This window comes from Oncorhynchus tshawytscha, linkage group LG27 (assembly GCF_018296145.1).
Source record: "Oncorhynchus tshawytscha isolate Ot180627B linkage group LG27, Otsh_v2.0, whole genome shotgun sequence".
NCBI classification, from domain to species: Eukaryota; Metazoa; Chordata; class Actinopteri; order Salmoniformes; family Salmonidae; genus Oncorhynchus; species Oncorhynchus tshawytscha.
Genome location: NC_056455.1, coordinates 8,127,425 through 8,137,530, shown reverse-complemented (window position 1 = coordinate 8,137,530; position 10,106 = coordinate 8,127,425). Strand labels below are relative to the sequence as shown.

Below are 10,106 nucleotides of genomic sequence, written 5' to 3'. Positions count from 1 at the left end.
AAAAATCATACAATATGATTTTCTGGATATTTGTTTCAGATTCCGTCTCTCACAGTTGAAGTGTACCTATGATAAAATTACAGACCTCTACATGCTTTGTAAACACTGCCGATTTTGCAGGTTATCAAATACTTGTTCTCCCCACTGTATATGGATTTGGGTGAAGGAGAAGCGGAGGGGGCTTGGGCAAGTTGCTGCAGGGGGTGCAGAGCTGTTGGCCGGGGTAGGGGTAGCCAGGTGGAAAGCATGGCCAGCCGTAGAAAAATGCTTACTGAAATTCTTGATTATCGTAGATTTCTCGGTGCTGACAGTGTTTCTTCGCCTCAGTGCAGTGGGCAGCTGGGAGGAGGTGCTCTTATTGTCCATGGACTTTACAATGTCCCAAAACCTTTTGGAATTTGTGCTACAGGTTGCAAATTTCTGTTTTAAAAAGTTAGCCTTTGCTTTCCTAACTGTCTGTGTATATTGGTTCCTAACTTCCCTGAAAAGTTACATATCGCGGGGACTATTCGATGCTAATGCAGTATGCCATGGGATGTTTTTGTGCTGGTCAAGGGCAGTCAAGTCTGGAGTGAACCAAGGGCTATATCTGTTCTTAGTTCTACATTTTTTGAATGGGGCATGCTTATTTAAGATGGTGAGGAAAGCACTTTTAAAGAATAACCAGGCATCCTCTACTGACGGAATGAGGTCAATAATCCTTCCAGGATACCCGGGCCAGGTCGATTAGAAAGGCCTGCTTGCTGAAGTGTTTTAGGGAGCGTTTGACAGTGATTACGGACGCAGGCAATGAGGCAGTGATCGCTGAGTTCCTGGTTGAAGACAGCAGAGGTGTATTTAGAGGGCAGGTTGGTCAGGATGATATCTATGAGGGTGCCCATGTAACGGAAGTGAAACGGCTAGCTTAGTTAGCGGTGCGCGCTAAATAGCGTTTCAATCGGTGATGTCACTTGCTCTGAGACCTTGAAGTAGTAGTTCCCCTTGCTCTGCAAGGGCCGCAGCTTTTGTGGAGCGATGGGTAACGATGCTTCGTGGGTGACTTGTTGTTGATGTGTGCAGAGGGTCCCTGGTTCGCGCCCGGGTATGGGCGAGGGGACGGTCTAAAGTTATACTGTTACACCCGTGTTTACGGATTTAGGGTTGTACCTTGTAGGTTCCTTGATAATTTGTGTGAGATTGAGGTTATCTAGCTTAGATTGTAGGACGGCCGGGGTGTTAAGCATATCCCAGTTTGGGGCACTTAACAGTACAAACTCTGAAGATAAATGGGGGGCAATTAATTCACATATGGTGTTTAGGGCACAGCTGGGGGGTCTATAGCGGCAACAGTGAGAGACTTATTTCTGTAAAGGTGTATTTTTAAAAGTAGAAGCTCGAACTGTTTGGGCACAGACCTGGATAGCATTACAGAACTCTGCAGGCTAATTCCACCCCCTTTGGCAGTTCTATCTTGGCGGAAAATGTTGTCATTGGGGATGGAAATTTCAGAAATGTTGGTGGCCTTCCTAAGCCAGGATTCAGACACGGCTAGGACATCAGGGTTGGTGGAGTGTGCTAAAGCAGTGAATAAAACAAACTTAGGGAGGAGGCTTCTGATGTTAACATGCATGAAACCAAGGCTTTTACGGTTACAGAAGTCAACAAATGAGAGCGCCTGGGGAATAGGAGTGGAACTGGGGGCTACAGGGCCTGGGTCAGACCCTAGGTCAGACCCTACATCACCAGACGAACAGAAGAGGAGTAGGATATGGGTACGACTAAAGGCTATAAGGACTTGTCGTCTAGTGCACTGGGAACAGAATAGATTCAGGGCATAATAGATTCAGGGCATAATGTACAGACAATGGTATGGTAGGATGTGAGTACAGTGGAGGTAAACCTAGGCGTTGAGTGACGATGAGAAAGGTTTCGTCTCTGGAGGCACCAGTTAAGCCAGGTGAGGTCTCTGCATGTGTGTGGGGTGGGACAAAAGAACTAATGAATTTTGAGTGGGACTGAGGGCTATACAGTGAAATAAAAAGAACTAGCCAAGACAGCAGTAGACAAGGCATATTGACATAGAGAGAGGCATAAAGCAATCACAGGTGTTGATCAGGAGACCTAAGACAACAATGGGTAAATGGCGAAGAATGGGCAGAGCGGGTCAGCTAGGTACATACAGGACCTGAGTTCGAGGCTGATGCCGATAGGTAAAGAAAATGAGGTACTGTGTTATTGAAACAGTCCAGGGGAAATCGGCTGTGTAGCCGAGTGATCATAGGATCAAAAGAGCAGCAATAGGTCAGGGTCCCATTGGGTAGTCACTACTACGCTAGGCGAGCAGGGGACACAGTGTTCAGAAAAGCTAGCGGGCCGGGGCTAGTAGATGGTTCTTCGGCGACATCGTAACAGAATAGCCTGTTGAGACCACATCGGGCGATCACATCGGCAGTCCAGTTGTGATGGATCGACGGGGCCCCGTGTCGACAATAAAGGGGTCCATGCCAATTTGCCAATTGGCAAAGGAGGTATTGTTGTCCTAGAATTAGCTGGTATATGGGCCTAGCTCGAGGCTAGCTCAAGGCTAGCTGGTGCTTGCTTCTGGACAGAGGCGTTAGCTAACAGTAGCCACTCGTTTGCAGCTAGCTAGCTGTGATGATCCGGTGTAATGATCCAGAGCGGCAGGAATCTGGTGATGTGGTAGAGAGAAGTAGTCCGATATGCTCTGGGTTGATATCGCGCTGTGCAGACTGGCAGGTGTTGTCCGAGCTAAGGCTGGCTGGTGACCGAGAAAACGGTGAAGACCGCTAGCCGTGGCTAACAAAGACTAGTAGCTAGTTAACTGGGACTTCCATCAGGAGCTAGCCAGCTATCAGGAATAAAAATAGCAGATCCTTACCACATTGGGTGAGGCATAACAATGCCACCAGCCATACTGCTCATTCTGTGAGTGATTTCCTGCTATACAGGAATGTCAGTGTTCTCCCACGGCCAGCGAAGAGGCCGGATCTCAATCCCATTGAGCACGTCTGGGACCTGTTAGATCAGAGGGTGAGGGCTAGGGCCATTCCCCTCAGAAATGTCCGGAAACTTGCAGGTGCCTTGGTGGAAGAGTGGGGTAACATCTCACAGCAAGAACTGGCAAATCTGGTGCAGTCCTTGAGGAGGAGATGCACCGCAATACTTAATGCAGCTGGTGGCCACACCAGAAACTGACTGTTACTTTTGATTTTGACCCCCACACTTCGTTCAGGGACACATTATTCCATTTCTGTTAGTCACATGTCTGTGGAACTTGTTCAGTTTATGTCTCTGTTGTTGAATCTTATGTTCATACAAATATTTACACGTTAAGTTTGCTGAAAATAAAAGCAGTTGACAGTGAGAGGACGTTTCTTTTTTTGCTGAGTTTATATACTGTATTCTAATCTACTGTATCTTAATCTATGCCTCTCTGACATTTTATATTCATAATTCCATTCCTTTATTTTAGATTTATGTGTATTGTGTGTGTGTTGTCAAATTGTTAGATATTACTGCACTGTTGGAGCTAGAAAAACAAGCATTTCGCTACACCTGCAATAACAGCTGCTAAACAGTGTATGTGACCAATAGAATTTGATTTCAACATGTTTTTCCAATTCGTAACATATTGTAGTGACCCGCACAGACAGCCGTGTGTTATGTGTTAGGCTAGTAGGTGGTTGTGTTGTACTTACCAGTACCCAGTGCTTGCGGGGTCCGACATGCTAATCAACCTGCTATCTGCCAATCACGGGAATGCCTGGAATGTTCTGATGCCGGGCATCCTGGTGGTTGGCAGAGTGGCGTAGGGGCAGGGGGGAGAGGGGGGCTGGAGCATTGGAAGCTAAGACCAGGTTTAGCCTTTGTTCTCCCTCTTATATCTGGCCTTCACAAGAGAAGGTCACGGTTGGCTTGTGGGTTAATCTTTCATTTATTTGGCGTGGGCTACGACCAAACAGTAGCCTGTGTAAAGTTGGGTTAATAAACCGTCAATTCTTAAACTCATTCCTCTGTCTGGACAATTGTTCCTTTATGAAGAGAAGGTATGTAATTGTAACTTGATAGAATAAACAATGATGCTATGTTGGTTGTGTGGACACAGCTGATTTAGCTATAACATTATGCCAGAATATTTGGTTAACTAATAAAGAAATAATATTATACTATTATATATATAATATATAATATTATATTATATATATAATATATAATATTATTACTTGTGCAGTAGGCACTCAATTCTCTTACAATACATGTCTATTATTCATTAGTGAGAAAAAATGTATAGACTGACATCTCGTGAACTGTTGAGGAACTGCAGTGTGGCCGATAGACTGAAATGTCGACTGAATAAGGTTGAACCGGATGCTGTTTCATTTGTGTTGAAATTTGAATCATTAACGGTTTTTGATAATTTTAATCAATACAAATAATGTTTTCACTATTAGTGTGCTGTGTGTGTGCGTTCTGGACAGGTCTCCGCGCCTCTCGAACGCTCTGGAATAACGAGAACGTTCATTTGCATACGCCTCGCAGCCTGCGTCATTGCACAGGAATGCTGCGCTCTCTTGAGCAATGTAGTCGGAGAGTTCAAGAAATGGCTAGAAATCATGAGTGCTATTTTTTAGGCAATGGGGATGGTATATATTCTGGTACATTCAGTACCAGTACATTCAGATTCAAACATCGACTCAACGAGAATACTAAAGGGAAAAGAAAGCAAGAAAAGAGAAGAGATACGTTCAACAGACTTCTACATTCATAAACTGTAAGTAAAGGGGAATTAATTCAGGACCCTATTTTCATAATGGCTGTGACAGTTATAAACTTGATAGAATAAACAATGATGCTATGTTGGTTGTGTGGACATAGCTGATTTAGCTATAACATTATGCCAGAATATTTGGTTAACTAATAAAGAAATAATATTATAATGATATAATATTATAATAACATTCATTGGACAGACTATGCCTACATTTTCTTTTGTAGCATATCATTATTTTATTATAATTAGTTATTTGTTCATTTTAAGAAAATCTGCTCTAATTCTGTGAAGATAACACAATATTATTCAGGAGTGTTCATAGAAAAAATGGAGGCCTGTTGTGAAAAGAGTTTCTCTGTAATAGATTAGCAGAAATGATTGTGTCTAACACTAATATATATATTTATATATATATGTATATATGTATATAACACTAATATATAACAGAAACATTGACAACAGTGTTGTTTTCAGACCGGGGTTCAAATGCTTATTATTGTTTTTCAAGGACTTTAAAATACCAGTACATTTTGAAATATAAGTAGTTGAATATTGGAATGTGTTTGGAAATACATTTGGAAAGTATTATCATGTATTTGAAAATACTCAAATAAGTGTATTTTAAAATTAAAATATTTAAATATTCCTTGCATTTGAACCAAGGATTGTTTGTTCCTAGGTGTATTTGAAATGTATTTGGAGACCAGTATTTGAAAATAGATTAAAATAGTATTGAAATAAAATGATTCGAAAATACTTTAATTAGAAGTCGCCACAATATTTGATTTTTAAAAAAACATTTATTTAACTAGGCAAGTCAGTAAAGAACTCATTCTTATTTTCAATGACAGTCTAGGAACAGAGGGTTAACTGCCTTGTTCAGGGGCAGAACGACAGATTTGTACCTTGATATGAACTTGCAACCTTCTGGTTAATAGTCCAATGCTCTAACCACTAGGCTACGCTGCCTCCCCAAAATACTCAAATACACAGAAAATTAGAATTAGAAATACTTAAATACGCATGTATTTGAACCCAGGTCTGGTTGTTATTCAAGTATATTTAGGCTAACATCTCTGTTGGTGGAGATTGTCATTACTTGCACCTAGATTTTCATAGAATAATATCATTTTCTAAAATATTATTTCATTCATTTGTAGGCAACTAACTCCAAACCACCAAGATGTCATCAGCTAAAGGCCCGTCTATCGGCATTGACCTGGGCACCACCTACTCCTGTGTGGGGGTGTTCCAGCATGGTAAAGTGGAGATCATCGCCAACGACCAGGGCAACAGGACCACACCCAGCTATGTGGCCTTCACAGACACTGAGAGACTTATCGGAGACGCAGCAAAGAACCAGGTGGCCATGAACCCCAACAACACCGTTTTCGACGCCAAACGCCTGATTGGCCGAAAGTTCAACGATCAGGTCGTGCAAGCCGACATGAAGCACTGGCCCTTCAAGGTGGTCAGCGACGGAGGAAAGCCTAAAGTTCAGGTCGATTACAAAGGTGAGAACAAATCCTTCAACCCAGAGGAGATCTCCTCCATGGTCCTGGTGAAGATGAGGGAGATCGCTGAGGCTTACCTGGGCCAGAAGGTGTCCAATGCAGTCATCACAGTCCCTGCCTACTTCAACGATTCACAGAGACAGGCCACTAAGGACGCTGGAGTGATCGCTGGGCTGAATGTGCTGAGGATCATCAACGAGCCCACGGCGGCAGCCATCGCCTACGGCATGGACAAAGGCATGTCCAGGGAACGCAACGTCCTGATTTTTGACCTGGGTGGGGGCACCTTTGACGTCTCCATCCTGACCATCGAGGATGGGATCTTTGAGGTGAAGGCCACAGCTGGAGACACTCACCTGGGCGGGGAGGACTTTGACAACCGCCTGGTCAGTCACTTTGTGGAGGAGTTCAAGAGGAAACACAAGAAGGACATCAGCCAGAACAAGCGGGCTCTGAGGAGGCTGAGGACAGCCTGCGAGAGGGCCAAGAGAACACTGTCTTCCAGCTCCCAGGCCAGCATTGAGATTGACTCTCTTTTTGAGGGCATTGACTTCTACACCTCCATCACCAGGGCTCGTTTTGAGGAGATGTGTTCCGACCTCTTCAGGGGAACCCTGGAGCCTGTGGAGAAAGCCCTCAGGGATGCCAAGATGGACAAGGCCCAAATTCACGACGTCGTCCTAGTCGGAGGCTCCACCCGGATCCCCAAGGTCCAGAAGCTCCTGCAGGACTTTTCAACGGCCGAGAGCTAAACAAGAGCATCAACCCAGACGAGGCGGTGGCCTACGGCGCTGCCATCCAGGCGGCCATCTTGTCTGGCGACAAGTCTGAGAACGTCCAGGACCTGCTGCTGCTGGATGTGGCTCCCCTGTCCCTGGGCATCGAAACCGCCGGAGGGGTCATGACCGCCCTGATCAAACGCAACACCACCATCCCATCCAAACAGACCCAGACCTTCACCACTTACTCCGACAACCAGCCCGGGGTCATGATCCAGGTCTACGAGGGAGAGAGAGCCATGACCAAGGACAACAACCTCCTGGGGAAGTTTGAGCTCTCTGGGATCCCCCCTGCCCCACGAGGAGTCCCTCAGGTCGAGGTGACCTTTGACATCGACGCCAACGGCATTCTGAACGTATCAGCGGTGGACAAGAGCACGGGCAAAGAGAACAAGATCACCATCACCAACGACAAGGGCCGGCTCAGCAAAGAGGATATTGAGAGGATGGTGCAGGACGCTGACAAATACAAAGCTGAGGATGACGCACAGAGGGAGAAGATAGCTGCCAAGAACTCCCTGGAGTCGTACGCCTTCAATATGAAGAGCAGCGTGGAGGACGACAACATGAAAGGCAAGATCAGCCAGGAGGACAAAAAGAAAGTGGTGGACAGGTGCGACCAGACCATTTCCTGGTTGGAGAACAACCAGCTGGGCGACAAAGAGGAGTATGAGCATCAGCTAAAGGAGCTGGAGAAAGTATGCCAGCCTATTATTACCAAGCTGTACCAGCAGGGAGGGATGCCCACAGGTTGCTGTGGAGATCAGGCACGGACCAGCTCTGGTGACAGCTCCCAAGGCCCAACCATTGAAGAGATTGACTAAAGTGAGGGAATTTTATAAAGGACTTTTCAAAATGCATTAGTATCACTGCATACAATTTACTATTCAGGAAATACTTTGTACTTGTAAAAACACACTGTACATCTGTTGATTCATACCATATTGCATTGCTGGACATTGCAAATAAAATGTATTTAAATATGTTTCTCGGTCTGTTGGCTGTTTTCTTGAATTCCTTCTCATCATAACACATTGATTATTCACATTTTTTACACAATACCATGAAATATTGTAAACAAAACTTTGATAGACGGCTAAACCACCAGAGAGAACAAGTGAAGACACCCTAATGGCCACAATGTTTAGCTTATCAACTCTTTATTCTGCGATAACATCTGATACAATCACTATGGTCCTTCTTGGAAAAAGAGGCACAAATACATTTCTGGCACATATAAAAAAAAGTTTTACAGGTCACATTTTTCCTTACTTTGTGCTTATTAGTGTCAAGCTCAAAGAACCAAATACTGCATATTTGACAGATTTTGGAGTATTTAAAGTGGAACTGACAGCATTTCAACTACTTTGCAGATATGAAACAAACAGACAATCATAATATCAGTAAAACATATCAAATTCCCAGTTTATGCTTCAAAACCAACTTTATAAGAGGTTTTTAAAAAATTGGTCCTATTTGACTCAAAATTCCATGTTGTACAGTAAGGTATTGTTGGCAGAATAGATGGATGCAGTTCAATGCATGATTAATATAATTCACCAATACATTTCTTGGTAGTCCAAAACATATTTCTATCAGGTTGTAAATTATGGCTGGCCTAGTACATTGTTTGCTGCCTCCACCCATACGGGATGCAGTGTTTCAGTTTCAATGACTTCATATTTTGAACAAAACGGACGACTGTAAATAAGGCTGGGAATGCCAATACAATGAAACTATAAGGTGTTTCACCCATACAATTATTATTTCATTCAATGAAAAACATGTTTTAAATTCAAATGTTACAACAACCTATCGCTAAGTTGTTGTTATTTGGTGATAAATACTGTTTGATTAGGGTCGCAGCATATTATGGACATCTGCAAGCGTAGCGGCAAAGGCTGGACAAATGATTGATCTATTTTGCTTTAAAACTTTAAGATGCTATATACAGCATATGAACATAAGTGGACATTATAAAGGGCCATATTCTTTCTAATAAAACAATGGCCAGTTTGAGTCGCAGTTGCACGTTGTTTTGTAAAAGAAATAGCCATTGTCTGGCGAATTCGTTGGGTACATTGACTTCAATAATTCAAAACCTAGGAGCCTCGTGGTTCTCACCACATTCCATAGACTTACACAATAATTATGACTACACCTGGAGGACATCCTCCAACCTATCAGAGCTCTTGCAGTATGAACTAACAAGTTTTCCATCCAAAGGATCTGATAATTAATTTAGTACTGAAAGCATAAGCTACAGCTAGCTAGCACTGCAGTGAGTAGTTGACTCAAAGAGAGAAAGGCAATAGTTGAAGCAGCATAGAGAGAGAGAGCTAGCTATATTTCATTAGATTTTTTCTTCTTCTTAGTCTACCTTTCACGTAGCTATTGCAGCTAATTTATTCTACCCAAAGAACCTGACTCAAACAGAGAGGAATGCTATTTATGTTAGCTAGCTGGCTAAGGCTATCCAACACTGCAACTCTTCCTAGTCAATGTAAGCTTTTGGTTTTATAAATGTATGGGCACCGGGGCCGGCCGGTTTAACTTCTAAACTACTTGCTGTACACTGTAATGCGTGATTGTACACTTGGGATTGGATTGTGGGTTTACTAATGTGTTGGTTCTATTTGGTTTTGTTTTACTATAACCTTGATATGGTGACGATGTAGGTTGTGTAGCGGTTAGTGGTTATGGTGTGACGGTTTGGTAAGGAGAGGTTTTTGTGCCTAGTCACAGATAGATGTTGTGTTGTGTACTGAAGTCCACAAGTGAAGGGAAAAGCTGAGAGGAGGAAAGCTTGTAGATGCGAGAATGAATTTTACAACAAGTAAAGTGATAATGCTCTATTTGGCTGCTATGAAATTTAACTGTGTGTGTGTGATCAGGGGTGTATTCAGTGAAGGGAAAAGCTGAGAGGAGGAAAGCATTCGAGAATGAAATTTACAACAAGTAAAGTGATAATTCTATTTGGCTGCTATGAAAAACTGTTTGTGTGAAATTCATTCTGCCTATTCTGTTGCAAAATGTTTCTTA

At 43.2% G+C, this 10,106-nt stretch overlaps 1 pseudogene; it reads left to right on the top strand.

Moving 5' to 3' along the window:
- The first annotated feature begins 4,620 nt into the window (after positions 1-4,620).
- LOC121841099 lies at positions 4,621-8,049 on the top strand (annotated as a pseudogene).
- Positions 8,050-10,106: the final 2,057 nt, after the last annotated feature.